Raw genomic sequence first — 17,932 nt, 5'->3', positions numbered from 1 at the left:
CATGATATCGGAGGGTGAATGATAAAGCATACTCAAACTTTACTGTCAGGCTAGCTTGTGTAACACTCCAAACTTGGTGCTTTGTGATGTCATTCGCACAAGAAGGAAGGAATGGATCGCTGTATGTTAATGGGCAAAGATGGAATTTGGATTTGGGAAGGCCAACCTTGACCACAAACAGTTCATAATATAAGACTGGGGTAAAAAGAGAGTGTGGTTTCCAGTTATGCTGTTTCTACTCCCTTATTCCTAAAGGTAATGTTTGGCTTGGTCCTGCTCCACCATTTTTTTCCTATCCTGAGAGTCAACATGACAACAGTCAGTGCTCAGTGACAATTATATACACGATATTTTATAGTGAAACAACAACAATGTTTGACAGCACTGTGTTTACTTTTCAGGAGGGCCAGGAATACGCATTATACCACTAAGGACATCCACAGCCAGAACCATCGACCTGGATAATCGGCCTGGTTTGAGTTAACACAAACCCAAAATCAAACATCTGCCTATTTGAACAGTCACCATGCAGTTTGCTTGCTGTGTGTTCAGAAAACACACCACACAAAATGATTCAATTAAACAATTCTAAACTCATATTTGATGTATTTTGCGCTGGATGCTAAATTCCCTCGTGACCAAAGATAAAAGTCTCCTTCACAACTATCTCCTCAGTTCTTCAGCCAAGAGTCAAAAGAAACGCTCTATTGTCATCATACATGCCACTTCCAAGTCACATGTTACAACCAAGCTAGCTGCATCACTCTTCATTGAGAGGAAAAAAGATTAAACTTAATATTTGTCTTAATGGCCGAGCCATGATGTCACATGGCAATGAAGTAATGGGCGTGTTAAATTCTAAAGGTCTAAACACGTGAAAGACAGGGACAGACAGAAGACAAAGTGGGGTTTTGGCAGTCTGTAAGAAGGGTGACGTGGGGAAATCGTGTTTCTCCCAAAAAGACAAATGAATAATGGTTCCAATGAGCTTCCAATGTATTGTTGACCCTTTATAGAAAGGGGTGCAGTGCTCAACTGGCCCCTGCACTGCCTCGGTTTTTATGTTTTTTTGGAGGTGGATTGAGCCAGAGGGAATATGCTAAAGCTTTCTAATGAAAAAAGAAAATGTTACTTGAGTAATTGAGTATTTTTACTCTCAGACATGCATGATATCCTCTAACAACAGGATTTATGCTTGTCATACCATTCATTTGATTTGGAGTACATTGCAGTATCTGGCTGGGTTAAAGTGGGCTAGGGATTATGTGATCGAATGTGAAAGATTTTCTGTAGTTCGGGAGGTATTTTTTTCTTCTAAATAAAACAGATCCTTCGCAGAGTGATATCCCTGAGAAGAGTAGCAGGGGGAGGTTACTGGAGGTTAAAAATTCATGCAATAATGGATGAATTCACAGAATTTAGACCATGTATCCACAAAAAGCAGAGATTTAAATTGGAGTAAGAAGGTATATTAAATGTAAGAAGAACATCTCGACCAACACTGCATGTCCTAAAGAATCCAAGCTGCTATATGGCACTAGGACATTGTGAATCTTGTCTGGTGTACATTTAAAATCTAAGCAATACATGTTGGTGTAAAAGTTAACTGATTCTTTCAAGAGCAGCTGTCTCATCAAATATTTCTGAAACGATTCTATCTGTTTTCAATTAAACTCAAGTTATACAACCCACCTATTCAATGCTTTTTTAAAAAGATTTAAATCCTCATAAAACTATTTACAATCTTAATTAATGCGGTAGTCTTTTTTAAATACAAATAATGTGTTGTGTTTTAATGTTTTAATATTACATTTAAAGATAACATTACAATAAATGTATTTGGTCCTTCTACAGCCTGGTAACTGACTTCACTCATGCTGCTTCTTATGGCTACAAAGGAGTCTTATTTTTCACTTTCCAATTACATTCGACTATTTTTTCACAACTTTGCTCTTCCTCTTTCTTGCCCATTATAGTGTACATATGTAAAGTGCGTGTGTGCATTTGTTCATATGTGTAAGGCAGCCCACTGGTAAGTGTAGCTGCTCCCCCGGCATGAGACTAATCCTAGTGCAACAGAAGTGGAGGGAAAGCCTGCACTTGTGCATATCTTTCAACTGTGGTTTGTAATGTTTAGTCTTGCTTTGTCAGCATTTCTTGAACCCAGTCCAGAAAAGCTTTCAATCGCCCATAATTCCAGACTCCCTCTTCATCCTGAAGCCCGATCGCCTCCCTCTCTATCATAACTTGAAAAAATAAAAACTAAATGAATATCATCAAAATGTGATTTTGATTTCCCCCAAGGTAAAGAACAGCCTTTGGTAACTCAGGTTTTTGCTCTGCAGGGACTTTCCTGATATCACTCATGATTTTCATCACAAGGCACGTTGGCACCACCATGACAAAGGTATCACTTGCTTTTCATCCCTGATTCACTACCGCCTTCCCCACCTCCCACTCTCTTGTCCCCAGTTCTCCTCTGAGATTTCTCCAGGGCACCTGATTTGGCTGCAAAGCAACTGCTTTCTGGCAGGAAAGTTGAAGGGATTTCCCCCAAATTTGAGGGCTACAGTCCATCTCTGTCAAAATACAACCCACAATCATATAATATCATCAAACTGCATCCAAACTGGATAGGAAGATGCATGCATATCACATGCTTTTTTTAAATCAAATATATGAAGCTAATACATTTAGCTATTACAAATCTAATTAGAGAAAAGCTGCATTAGGACATTAGGTTTTTGTGCTCCTTAAACTATTTGATGTATGGAAGACATGTTTGTCTTAGTCTTTAATAGCAATATTATTCATATGTGGAGCATTTATGTATATGTATACTCTGTAAAGATAAGTAAAAGCATATGTATATGTTTATATATATGCATACTATAGTTATGTTAATAAAAGTCAATTCTAAGGTTTTGTACATCGGGAAGTAATGAAAAAAGATATCTGGTTCTATCAGGTCTAAGATGAATAGAAAAAACCTCAGTTGAGCAACAACACATGACATATTAAATCGTGTCATTACTTATTTAACTGAAATGTCTAAATGCAGAAACCATGTGTGACTAACTAAGTTCACCAATACTACTTGCATAGACATTAAGAGGGTAACTAGCAGCCAGATGCTGCAAATCAAATGCACTTGATTAAATGATCATCAAAAAGTGTGAGCACCTCGATAAAAGCAGAAGTTTTGGCAGTTTGTTGGTCTGAATAATTCAAGTGTGTGCTAACACAGTGACAAGGAGGAGAGATGTCAGCAGTGATCAATTTGGGAAGGATTATAAAGCTATTTTCAAACAATTTTGAGTCCATAATTTATTCACTCATCCATTTTTTTTTTTCCATACCATGATTGCTACCACTGGGCAATAGCCATGGTATACCCTGGACTGGTTGTCAGTCCATCACAAGCCCAACTGAGATAAATGAGAACAACAGCCATAATATAATTCATGTTTACAAGAGTGAGTGCCTGTAGAAAACCAACACATACGATGGGTAGACGATGCAAACCACCACGCCACCATGCAGCCTCATTCTACAGTGATGAGGAGTAATTTAAAGATATTGAAGACATTTGACAATCTTCCCAGGAGTGGATATCCCATGAAATTCATGTCTTGTCAGATTGTGTTATGCTTACTTATAAAAAACCCAAGAGCTCCATTTCAGATTCTACAGGCCTCAGGATGTTAAATGGCTGATTTGGATTCTCTCTAAAATGAAAACACTGCTTTGGTTTGAAAAGTTGCATCTGAATAAACCACAACACTCCTGGAGCACTGTCCTTTGGACAGATGGGCCTAAAGTGGAAATCTCTGACCATAATGCACAACATCACATTTGAAAACCAAACACAGCATATCAGCACAAACATCTCAAAATAACAGTCAAGCACAGTGGTTGGTTGAGAGGTGATGATTTGACTTGTTATGCAGCCACAGGACCTGGACAACTCAGCACTTAGATGCAAAGTTGAGTTGGCTACAACTACTGTAACTGTCCTTGTAACAGTATACATCAAAAGATGCAGAAGGATGGAACTTTACAGCATGTGCAGAGTGCTGAGACCCATTTGAGTTGAGTTAAGTATATACATGCTGGGGTACATTGAGCTAAAACCACATATTCTGGGTGTGTTTGTCCAGTTTTGAGAAGCTTGATTTTGTAAGATTTTGGTCAAAGTAGATATGTGCATTTAAAAAGTACTTTTTCAACAGTTTTGGTCAGACAAAGGCAAATGATCATTACCATTATTTTTTTTTGTGTGTGTTTCTTTGTTTGTTTTTTTTGCCATGCAAACATGCTTTTTGATTCCAGTAGGAACTCCTCTGTATAAAAAAAGTATTATATAAGTATGTATTTTTAGCTTGGTTTAATTTAAGTTATTTACCAAAACAATGATCCCAAGCACACCACTACAAATCTACAACACATTCACTGAAAAAGAAAAGAATCAAGGTGTCCTAACCCGACTACAATGCTGTGGTCAAACCAAAAGAAAGCTGTGCATTAACAATTGCCTTAAAAAGTCCTTAAACTGACACATTTTAAAGAAAAGTGGGCCATTATTCCTCCACAGCATTGTGAGAGACTGATTACAGTTATTGCTGGTAAAGGGATAAACGTGGCTGTAAAAGTTACAGGATCATCGGGTGCAGTTAATTCTACAAATTTTGTTAAAGCAAAAACTAAACAGTGTCATGCCTTGTTGTTCATCTGAGGTTGTATTTTCTGTATTTCAAGTAAAACCATAAGTTTTGGTAAGGACCACCATAGGATTTTTTGTTATGTCCTGTTATATAAGACCACAAGATTGAAATAACTTTTTTTCACAATAGTGTACATTAGTGAGATGATAAGAGACCAGAAAGACACAACTCTTTCTCACTTTCATTGTATGCACTTTCAGCTATAATAACATTCTGTGGCTCAACACAAGACAACTGCTCAGCACCGTAATAACTTTTGCTTTCTTGGCCCTTGCAGCTGTCCAGTCAGCCAGGTCCTTAGTTCATAACAACAGCTGAGGCTCAACCTCTTTACATGCAGCACCCTCCATGTCACAAGTGCCAACGTAACCTCAAATACAATTCCCTCGTAGCTGCCTCGCTTTTACTGTCTCTTCCAAATTTTGTAATAAACACTCATTCTTGAAACACTAAATTTAGAGTGACTCAAGACTTGCTTCTTTCCAACCCAAGCTTTCTCATAAACTGATCCCACTCCAAGTAAAGTCTCTTGTAACAGCTAAACATTCAACACCCACTGTATCTCTTACTTTTGTTACCCATCTCTCACACACTTCCCCTGGACAGTTGGGGAAGTGGTATCAAACTGGAAAATGATCAACTTACAGCTCAGCATGAGGAATTTGTGTGTCATCTTCACTTTCTCCTGGAAAATATAAGACCCACAGGTGGTTAGAACTACTCAGCGGAGAAGGAGATTTTCCCCAGAAAGAAGAGGCCCACTTCCACCTGTTCTCCCAGTTACCACAGAAAGGAGTCACAGCTGAGTAATATGACCCCCTTAAAGAATATAAAGCAAAGCGTTAAATTCATCAATTATTCATGTACATTTTTTACTGAACAATGAGATAAACATGTGTACTTAATGATAAATGCGTTTCCATAAAGATAGATTTTGTCATTCAAAAGCTTCAGGACAGGCCGTGCAAACCGTGTCAAAGTCCTTCTAGGTGTTGACCACAAGATGGCACTGCAGCACTTGAAATGGATGTATGTTGATCCTGGGGTCTGTTGCCCCACCAAGTGGCAAAAAGAACACATTACTCATGAGGTTAGCCTCTACTTTATAAAAACTTTCTCAGTGTTCTCTGTAATTGCTGAAAAACAGACTTTTAATTTCAAAACTAATCACAGAATCCACTGTAAAAGCTGGTATGGTGTTCCAAAATGACTAAACATCAGAAAAGTTCTAAGTAAAGTTTTTCTAAAAAATAGAATATTCCGCTGTGTCAAGCCCTCACACAGAATTCACATATGATTTGAATCCCAATCTAGATTTATTATCCAATTTGATTTGCCAAACATCTCAATTCATTTCCTGGGTTCTGTGAATGATTTCAGCAGTGATAGGTGGTGCCTCATTAAGTTTTATCTTTCCAAATTACCCTCATATGAACCACTGTTGGGCCAAGTTGCCTATCTTGTTTGCACATTGCTGCTTACCCTAGCAACATATGGATGGTGTTATTCCAAAAGACCATAAAGCTACTCTGAATTTAGAGGAATAGCTACAGAGAGGAGTGACATCTAAGTGCACAGATTAAAACAACACTAATAGCCCCCAATAAGGTTAATTTGAGCAATAAGTCCAATTGCAAACACATGTTGGGTTATTTGTTAGATAACAACATGTCTTTGTGTCTTTAAAGTGATGGTTTTCTAGTTCATATGATTTTAATTTCACCTTTTTCTTTTAAATCTTCCTACAAATAAACACCGAAGTCATGCTCTTAGAATAGCTGAAGGACCTGTTGCTGAGGCATAAAAAAGAGACACGTTTCAGTCTTTCTCTCTGATGTAGACGTTGGGATGTAAAGAATCCTGAGAACAGTTATCAGGAAAAAAAACAACATGAAACAGCAAGAAGATAAGAAAGTTTAGCAAAGGAACACCAGAAGATTAACACCAGAAGATATATGGCATATTGTCAACGTCATGAGCCCCGAATGTTTTCTTTTTTTTTTTCTTTAGTAAATTCCCCAAGGCAGAGCTTGGATGGCCATTCTGGTTCATTTACAACTCATTGTGGCAACATTAAAGCATCCCATCAATTTTCATCAATTATTCTGTGTCTTGTAGAAACATCTGCTTTTCTTCTGCATGCATTAGTTCTTTCTTCAGCATGTTTCAGTATCCGGTTGTTTTGTAATTTTATAGCATTTCTCTTTTTTTTAAACATTATTTCTTTTAATGCTGTGCATGTGTGGTCAAAAATAGGGAGGGTGTAGGGTGTTCTTAGGCTGCAGTACATGAAGCTGTCAGGCCTTCCAGATTGGAGTTTTCTTTACAGTAAGATTTGCAGGTTATGTTTTTAACTGTTTACACAATATATCTTTTTTTTTTTAGAAATGTGTGTTTGAAAAGCTTCAGATAAAGACATAAATGGACATTCAGAAGAAAACATAATCATCCTGTCCAGTGCTGCCAAAAAATGCATTTCTCTGCTTTCGCTCCTCTGCTTCAGTGCTCTGTAAAGTACAGGTTTATATAGTTGTGATGAAGTTAGGTCTTTTTGTCAATTTTCATCATTGTGAATTACTGTGTTCGTGCAGGTCGAAGAAATTCCAGCCTCTGAGACCACAAATTCTCTGAAATAAAGCAGCAAACTTTCCTGCCAGGGTGCATTTTGTTCAGGAGAAGAGGTGGGACATGGCCAACACTGTAGCACAAAATGCGACAGTGTGTCTCTTCTTTTAGGCAGGAAGATTATGTGCCCAGAGATTTGATGGGGTTACAGTTGGGATAACTGTGTGAGATTGATAGCAGTTCCCTCCATGCAGCAGTGTACCACATCAGAAACATCATGAAACTGAGGGACAAGAAAACAGCGTGGCGAGAGATACAGCTTGACAGAGAGGGAAACTGTGCACGGTACGTGTTCCTCCTTGAGTTAATAGTTTGTAAATGTTTCTCTGGATTTACTCTCTGTGTCTTGGTCCGACTTCTCTGTTTCTGACTTCTATGGACCAGAAAAATGTGGCATCGCTTTGTTATACAGTATGTGATATGACAAATTCACCAGACGATTCTTGGGTTTGATGGCACACATACAGTAATGTAACATAATGGTAACAATAATAAGCTGACATTAGTACCTCACCAGCTCAATTCTCCACTAGATCACCTTTCACCTCAAATTGATTTCTCTCCAATAAATTATTTTTCTTTTTTCTTTTTTTCTTGGTCTGTTTGATGCCTACTAGGCTCATAATTATAAGGCTGTGGTCTGTCATGTGCTTGTGAATTTACATTCTCAAACATTCCAGGGTCAAAACTGTTGTGTGGAACTTTATTTCTTCTTGTTCAACCCATTTCAGCTTTCGGTGTCTTCCTTATGCTATGTTATTGACAAGCTATATTTTTCCATAGTGTACAAAACTTTGCCACTAAAATGCCAATAAATGTTATTGCAGTACATATAAAATATAACACAATAAGTAAGTGGAGTTGCAAACATGCAATTTGTCCTTTAATGTCTGTATACTAAAGGTTACTGTTGTTACTTGTCATCATTTGCACATAGTCTTCAACAGGCAATTGTTTTCGGCCATGCCAAATAGCAAACAAAGTCAGTAACTTACTAACACAATTAGGAGCTTAAGAGGCAGTTACTCTAATATATAGTTGGAGAGATCAAAGTCAAAGCTACAGGCTGGAGGAGAATGAATCATGAACTTTAACCAAGTAGTCATTTACGCCACTCCAAATAAAGACCTAAAGTGACGAATTCCATAAAATGGGAAATGATAACAAGTCAATATCCAGCAGAACATCAAGTCAAATTTCTGCAAATCAATCTACCCCATTATGTGCTTTGACTATAACTGCAAGAATCAGAAACTTAAACTGTCGAACATCTCATTATCTAGCTTGACACTGTCCCAGTGGGAGCACAACAAAGATCAATACTTACTTATTAAAGGCCTGTTAAAGTGCTGCAGTCAGGATTCAAAGGAGAATTACCGTATAATCGCTTGCCTCCATCAGCCAGACAAATTGCAGTTTACATCCATGGCTGTTACGCACCTGCGTCAAGCAGTTTAATGATGGCCAGAAAAGTTTTATGGCCGAATATCATGATGTCACTTTGAAGTTGACCTTTTGAACTGAATATTTCATTATTCTATCATTTGTTTTGTTTTATGAAATGTTGCCATAACTACAGCCTTCATTCTTTATTTATGTTTTTTTAGGTCAAAGAGATCTTTGAGCACCAATTTATAGTTATCCTTAAATCCAATAATACGTTTGAACGTCCCAGGTATAAGGAAATTCCCTAAAGGTGTATGTAGATATATTGTGTTCAGAAGAATGGGATCAACTTTCAGATTTTTGTATGAAAGTGGACCCAAAGCAAACTGCAAAAGGAGGCTGGTGGATATGTTGTCAGTTTTATTTCTAACTAAAAAAAAAAAAAAAACCTAAGGAGCTGCAGTTGCAGGAAAAACAAAAGAGGAATCTAAAAATCCCAAAACAATGAGAGGAAGAATTGAACAGAACTGAACTATAGAAGGAAATAACATCTGACACAAAAAATAAGGACAGGAAGGAAAAATAAGCACATAACATGGAACTGCAAAGGTCAAGGTTAAGCTAAAACAGAGAAAGGGACAAAACAATGTGGACATTTTAGGTAATTGTGGTTCACAGAAATGTAACGTAGCAACATATTTTCCAGGTAACTGGGATGGAAAAGTTTAGTGACATCAAAAAGACAAAATAATTGAGCACGACATGTTGACAATATATTTGTCTCTCCTGCTGAACAAAACCAGACCATGTGTGACCTCACCCAATCTAAGCCAGTCTCCAACATGAAATGAGTCAGAATTGTTTTGAGTTATTTATATAAACTCTTATAGACTATATATTTGTATTTGTTTTACTCCTTCCACCTCACCCACTGCTGCAAACAGTTGAATATAAAAATCTGGAGAGCCTAATTAAATTTGCTCTAAAGAATCATATAATAATCAGCTCTATCTCGATGGATTTTCTACTATTCAGACACAAACATACTTCCAACCCGGAATAGATAATAATATTTTAGCATTTCTCCTGCTGCTTCCTTCAATCTCGACCAATCTCAGTTTTGATCCAATAATCTAAAGTCATGATAAACCATCTTTTATAGATATGGCTGACAGCTATGTTATTTAATTTTCTCATTTACTGTGATACTATTCAGACAGTGTAGAAAAATATTTTGCATTGTGTGGCATTGAATCAACTACATTATGACAATTACAGAAGCAGTTAACAAGGTGGCCAACTGTTGTTTTTTTTATCTATTAAATCACAATGTATTCTCTCCAAACATTAGCTTAAGAACAGCCTAAATAACCACTTTAACTAAGTCTTTGTTGCCAGCTGCTGATCCATTTTAACTGCTGCAAAGACTAAATGGATGTTTGAGGTTATTTTTTTTAAACTGAACTGCAGTTTGTTAGCGGACAACACTACCAACAAAAGCAAAAAAAAAATCTGCTGTGCACCAAGCACTAAGCTCAATCACTGACCCTGTGTGCTGCCGAGCGTGTACAGGATATTGTTTGAGAAAATACAAGCTCAGAGGGGAGGCAGAGAAGAAGAGGTGGCAGAGATGGGGTGAAGAAGAGGTAAGCTGGAACAGACAATTTCATCAACCTTTTGATCACTGTATGATGAAAGTAGTGCATAGCAACAGCTTCCATCTGAGTCCTTGTTGTCATGGATACAAGAAGATGATGTAAATATGTGAGTATTCACCAACAATCTGGATCCAAAATCAAATATTGCTAAAACAAAGATAAGTCACTGAAGATTGCAAATCAGTGTCCTCTCGGCAAAGCTGATTATTTTCTGACTTTAAAAGATACACCAGACTCTGGTGTCTTGTACGGTCTAATGTCCTGTGGTTTGCTGGGGGAACAGCATCAATGCTAAAGATGCATAATCAATAACCCAATCAGTATAATCAGTAAGTTCATTGGTCAATCGGCAGACATTTGAGTCGGTAAGGAATAGAAGGTCACAAAAAAATGTCGATCTGCTTTATTTGATGCACCAAACCCCTTTCACGACTCACTACAGAGACATCGAAGTACATTCTTCAGTGGATTCATTTTGTCAACAATGCTTCAAAATCTCACTGTAAACAGCCCATACCTGTGTGACAGAAAAAATGAAGTATTTTGCACTATTAATAATAATCATGATTATTATTATCATTATTCATCAACATTTATTACAGCTTTGTTGAGTCAATTGAAGAGGAAAAAAATCTTACCTTTCTTACCAAAATCTTACTTTTGAAAACATTTCAGTGTAGGTGATTATAATTTTGTGTACATATTAGGCTGCATTACACATTCAAAATACAAATTAGGCAGGAAAATGCTCAAGTCACTGCATGCCTTGTGGTAACAGTATCACATAAGGTCTGAAAACAACAAATTTCATCATATTCCACATTTTGACACTAGAAAACAAAGAAATGTAAAAGTAGAGGTGCCTTACAGGTTGAACTGATGAGAAAGGGTGATGAGAGCCATAGCATGGGGTTATAATTTGCTACTGTGATGCTGCAGTAATCAGGGAATTCACAGTATCCGTATGATGTGGGCGACTCACAAATCTTAGTTGCACTAGAACACCTTTAATTTGCCATTGACATCGAGGACGTCATCAGTGCCAGGAAACAATGATTTCATAACGACCTGCCCCCAGTCCACGTGAAAATAAAAACAACACTTCTCCTCAGCAGGTTTCTCTGATGAGAAACATGTCTTGTCACGTGCACTGTCCGGTATAGAAAAATCCTCCACTTAAACTCACATGTTCACTATTGCTGCACTGTCAACATCGCTTCAGATCCTCTCTTTGTCTATTTCAGTGTTTGTCAGATCTTGAATGAAGCAGACACGAGTGACCCATTAGTCGAATGTCAAGAGAATCCAAGATGTTCAAAATCTGTTCATCGACATGTGACTGTTGCCTCCTGTGGCGATGACACATGTACGAATACACACAGCTGAAGTGTGCCCACATTTTTGAGAGCAACACACTCATTTTCAAGTTATTGGCTCAGAAGGAAATAAGTTTTGTGGCCTCATCTGGACTTCAACTCTGCAAATATAAACAAATAATATTCTCTAATGACTGCATATATCAGATCACCGTACCTGAAGGCAACGTTTCCCTCCTTTAGCAGCCACTTGACCTCCCTGGCCACCCAGGGCTTTGGTTGGGGCAGACACGGATGCGTTTCGCCACGGTAACAGTGTCAGTGCAGGTCTTGATATAACACAGTCCACTGTCACTGAATAAATCCAGGTCTGCATGTTCAAAAATGTCCCAATTAGTCCTGTCAAAACAATCCTGCAGCTGCTGACAGGCATCATCAGTCCAAGTTGGGATGGTTGCTGTGGTAGTAGGAGCAGATTTTCTAAGAGGGGTGTATGCAGGAATCCTCAGCAGGGACAAGTGGTCCGATTGGGCCAGGTGTGGCTATTTAGCTCTGTATCCCATCTTGATGTTTGAATAGACCTTGTCTAGTGTGTTGGCTCCTCTAGTAACACACTTAATGTGGTGGTGGAGTTTGGGGAGCGCCGCTTTTAAATCTGCGTGGTTAAAGTACCCTGCAATAATGAACTCGGTATCAGCATAGGGGTTCTGCTGGTTGCTGATGCTACTGTATAGGTGTGTAAGGGCCGAGTTAGCATTAGCAGTTGGAGCAACGTAAACAGCAGTGTTCATCACTACAGTGAACCCCCTCGGTAGGTCGATGGGTGTGCATTTCACAAATGCAGATAATACAGTATTATACTTTAGAAGGCAATATACATAAATTCAATATCTCAGTTTGATAAGAAATATTATATTTCTGTTGAATAATCTGGAATTTTTGATTGGATCAGACTGAATCTAACATACCTATCAAATTTTTAGCCTTAAATCAGGAGTTCACAAGGCTCATAAGGCCATCAGATAGCATTTTCATGGAGAACCATTTTCATGGTTTCTGACCTTTCCTTTTTTGTTTATGTTTGCTTATAAATGCAGCTCCCCAACAGGCTACCAAGACTGTGTAAAACGGTATAATTTACAGCAAATGGATTTTTTTGTTTATAAAACTTAAGTGTTTGCTTTTAAGGACACAAGCATGAGAAGCTTGCATGATTTTTTGCTGTGAACAAAAATCTATACATTACAGGAAAACAGATTGGAGTTTTTGTTGTTGTTCCTAATATAATGTGTCCTTAGTAAATCTAATTTGAAATGTCTGATACATTCCTTTTCTTGTTCCCTGGCAAAATCTCACAGATAGAGGGCAGAAAAATCAGAAAGAAATTAGTGGGCTTACTTTGATAACTTTCAGCAGGTTTATCTGTCTTGGTTGAGCTTAGAGTAAAGTAAGTGACATTGATGACAGGCTATGAGTTCAATAGAACCAACCAGGGACAGTAAAGCAACTGGTATCATAAATAAGATCTGCTAATTAGAAACAGTTCATCCCTCCGCATTGTCTGCACAGAATATGTCAGTATTTGTTTTACCTGCTTAAGCAGTGGACATCCAAAGAAGCTGCCTCTCCCGCAGTTAAATAAACAAGCATAAATCTGTCCTGTGGCCATCTCAGTTAGAAATGAGTGCCTACATTGTAAAGCACAATGAAAATCAAAGGTGTACAATCTGCTTAAAAGACATTTTTAGAATGTGGTAGTTCAACAGAACGCCCAAAGGCAGGACATGTAGGGAGGCAAAAATCCATGCAAGACAAATGCATTTGATTAAATTCACAAGAAAACATACCTTCAAAACAACTAGTGCCTACAACTCAATAACTAGGTCTTTAAATGAATGGAAAAGAATAGGATCCAGAGATTATTTAGACACATTAGATGCAGGACTGTCAATACATTGAGGAATAATTAGGACACAACGCTTTGTGAAACCATTCAGGGCAGGGAAAAAATATTGAATTGAATTGAATCGAAAGTAAGGGAAGATACCACAAAAGACAGAGGAAGACAGCACATGAACACAGGAAAAGATAAATGCTGAGCAACACCAAGGATGTGAAAAATAAAGTTCAATAGCTAGGACAACAAAGACAAAGTCTTTGCACTTCCCCCTATACAGTACAAGCAATTTGTGCTTATTGTAACCATTCCTCCACTTACAGCTATAGTTGTGGAAAATATGTGAATAGTCATCCTGTAGCAATTTGTGAATCAAGTGGTCTGAGAGGACAACTCCACTTCTACATATCTTGTGGGCTCTGTTTTGGCCTGCAGAAATGTTCACACTGTGCCGGATAAGTGCCCAATCACAGATCTTGTGAGGCAGAGTCTTCGCAGTTGGCTGCTCTACAAAAGGCAGATGCATGTGCATGCATGCCGGACCTTAGCTGGCATCTGAGCTATAAGCTTCTAATGCCGAGTTCCAGCGATTTCTAATGTGTTAAAGTGGTTTGTTGCAAGCAGCCAACCTCAATGAGTGTTTCAGTTGTTGCTGTTAGTATAGCATTCTGTCAACTGCATGTCACGGCTATAATGCTGACGCCAGCGACCTTTACCACCCGTTAAAGTTGCAAACACCATAAAGTTGATCCACAGCCTCTCATCGGAAAGAGAGTTCTGCTGTGTATTTTATAATGCATTCAACACATGGCCGACAGGCATGTCCACTGTACAGAAAACTACTTTTGTTCTAGTTTAGCCCAGTTATTTAATGAAATGCATAAAAGTATAGTCCAAGGTCACAGTTTTCATAATCAGTGTGTCGTGAGAAATAAAACTAAACAAGTGAAAAGCTTTTTCATTTTGTGCCTTTTATGGATCAACCTCTTTAATAGATTGTTGTAGCAAGGTTGCTCACGGCTGCCTCCGGTCAGCACTATTTTTTTTCTGTGTGCACTCCAAAAAGGGAGTGGCCTAAGAACAGAGAAGGGTGGGGGGAGCTATGGGCATTTATTTATTTCTGTGTGCATACAGCTGCATTAAAATGGCCAGTATTAACCGAACGGTTATGGTAACCATATTATACAGTACTTGTACCATAGTTGCGTGACATACAAATCATCACCTTTGATACAAAAAAACAGGAAGTGATGGATGGTTTAACAAAAAAATTTGACTTTTTTCATTTTTATTAACATGACTGCATTATATTGCCACATAGGATGCAAGACTTCATGAGCTCTGCCTTTGTTCCAGTGCTTGAAGCAACAGTTTACCAACACAATTAACAAGTACACTTCTGAGATAAATGCAAACCATGTATAATTGAGTTTTGGGCATGAGAAAAAATAAACCTGACTCGATGTGAGCATTTTTAACGCTACATCATATGAAAGCAGTGTCGTAAGAAGGTCAAAGACTGCCAGCCTCCCTCTTATATCACTAATACACCATCAAAATCTGCATTACAGCTGTGCTCTTACTGACCTCAAAGGGGAAAAACCTGAGGGAGGGTATGTCACATGTTTTATGTGCTGAAGAGCTATTCACTTCCTTTTATCATCTCAGCAATATCCATGATAAAGTGTTCTGAATCACTGGCTTCTGCCAGACATAAACAAGTGCCAATTGAGGGCAGGGTAAGTAATGTGTGCAAGATGTTTTGTGTGCTCTGATGGGCTATGGAAGAAAATGTCAATGATTTCAGGTGCATAATGGAGGACCTGGAAAACAATGTGGCTCTATGTGTTGGCTGGTAAGGATTTAGTCTGTGAACACTGTGGAAATATTTTAAACGCAAGCCCAATCGTTGCCCACAGCTTGTCAGGATAGAACTGGAATGGAACTTAATTTGTGCTCCACTTAAACTTGGAGTCAATGGTGGATAATATATTTTCTCTGCCAAGGTGAGCACTCAATTACTCATGTATAGCATTTTACAATTGTAATGAAATCACAAAGCAGCATTGTAAATAGGCTTCTGCAGGGTCAACATTTTGTATTTTACCATTTCATTTTCTAAAAGGTGAAAAGTACATCATGAATTTAGAGAAATACAAGAGTATTTTTGGAGATTTGCAAGGACACCCTTGATATATACAACATTTAGAGTTAATTATTTAGAAAGCACACACAAAAGCAAATCAAAATCCTTGTAACAAAAACAACAGAATTTTTCATGTGCAATATGAGAAATACTTCTTCTAACCTCCGTGTTCTTTGCTTTGCACATGATGACTTTTAAGAGGGCACGCGCATGTATTAACACCTTCCTTACAAGTGCGTTTCTGTTAATTTATTTCACACCTTTTTCTATTGATGGCAATACTGCTGCTTCTATGGCGTTGAAACAACTTCCCGTTTTAACTTCCATGATCAGCAAGCCTCAATTTAGTGCATTCATTGCCTTGGATACTCATTAAACAGTGTTTTAATTAGCTTGGCAATGCAGGATTTGTCCACTGACCACAACAATGGTTGTCAATACAACATACAAACGTGTTCTTAAAATGCAGATCGACCCTTGCACACAAGCCTTCTTACACTAATGTGATGAGACCTAGCAGGTGTTGCTAGCATGACACGCATACACACAGACTCGCATCCACTAATTAGATAATTATGACACCTGCATTTGAACATAACACTTTAAGTAGTGTTCCCCAGTCTTGTGATGGTGATCAACACTGCACGTGTCCTGTCTTTTTCTCATCTGTCACAGCTGGCAGCTGGGACTGGCTGAGCTAGTGACTTGACCCACCTGGGTCCACCTACATGTACACTTGTGTTTGTGTATGTGTGTGTCTGTCCATACAGACATTTGCGCATGCGTGCACTGTGCTAACTGTGGTTCAACCAAGCTGAAAGATGGAACTATTGATGCAAGGTTTTTAAGAGCAATCATGCAAGATACATTTCAGTTGCTTTAGAAAAAATAAGCTGTTGGGCAAAGTAATTTGATCAGAGTTTACAACAAAGATACAACAATATAAGATAATTCAGTACTAAGAGAGTACAAAATTAAACTGATGCTCATTTCTTTGAGACAACCGGCTTAAAAGAGATGAGTGTGCAGGTGTTCGCATTAAGTGCAGAGTTATATTTTGTAAATAGGTGACAAATTCTTTCTGATAATAGTTTTCTTCACTGAGAACTACCTGATGGTTTAGCTATCTAAGTAACAGCTCATAAGCAACCATCACATGTCAGCATAAAGTTTACACAGGTAATTTTCTCTTGTTTCCATGCATGCAAAGAAGATCTTTCTCTTATATGATTTTAAAAAAGAAATAAATTATGACTTGAATGGTTCTGTTACCTATAGAGTTGTTCAGTTACTGTTTCCATGAACGAGTGGTACCCACAAGTCACCAACATCCTCTCCCCTTCCCCCAAATCCTCTCGTTCCCTCCTCCTAAAGGATTTTATAAAGTGGACGTGGATCTAAACATGAACGTGCAGTTTTTTCTTGATGCAATTTGGCAAGTTTGATACACTGTATTCCCTTATTTGGAGAAAAGTCAAGTAGAATATTTATAATCAAGTTATGATTTTGCTAAATTAAAATAATGTTAATTCCAAATTTTTTAAAGTCAACAGATGAATAACTCTAACAAATATTAGAGGTATTCATCTATGCTTTAGGCCAAGTATTTTCCTCTGCTGACATATCTATCATGAAGAATCTTCTCAATGAAAGTCAAACAGCATAGTGGGTCTGATTTTAAGAGATTCGGACAGACTGTTCAACTGTCACTGATGTCTTTTTATACAGTTTTTCTTTTTTTATTTGAGAGAACTGGTTGGTCAGGAGGCGGTGCTTTTACATGTGTCGACCTCTATCTCCATCTCACAGCCTGATCTGCTCCACAAGAGGTTGAGTTTCCGGCATGACTTGCCATCGTGATACAACTCAGTAAGAAGTGATCCGGCTTAGATTTTCACACTGAAAATTCTGAACTTAACCCAAAGTTACCTTGCTAAGTCACTTCTCCTGCTTCGTAGTACAGGCTCTGGGTAGTACTGCCTGCCTGCAGTCCAGACCTTTCGCCAATTAAAAACATTTGAAATCCTGAAATGCAAAATACAACACAGAAGACCCAGGACTATTGAGTTGCTAGAATCAGAAAACAGAAAAGAATGGGGCAACGAACCTCTCCATAAGGAATAAGGTCTCCCCTGGAGAGGTTCCTCTCTGACTGCGACTGGTAACGTGCAGCTGTTCGG

This window comes from Odontesthes bonariensis, chromosome 21 (assembly GCF_027942865.1).
Source record: "Odontesthes bonariensis isolate fOdoBon6 chromosome 21, fOdoBon6.hap1, whole genome shotgun sequence".
NCBI lineage: Eukaryota > Metazoa > Chordata > Actinopteri > Atheriniformes > Atherinopsidae > Odontesthes > Odontesthes bonariensis.
Note: the sequence above shows the minus strand (reverse complement) of the source record.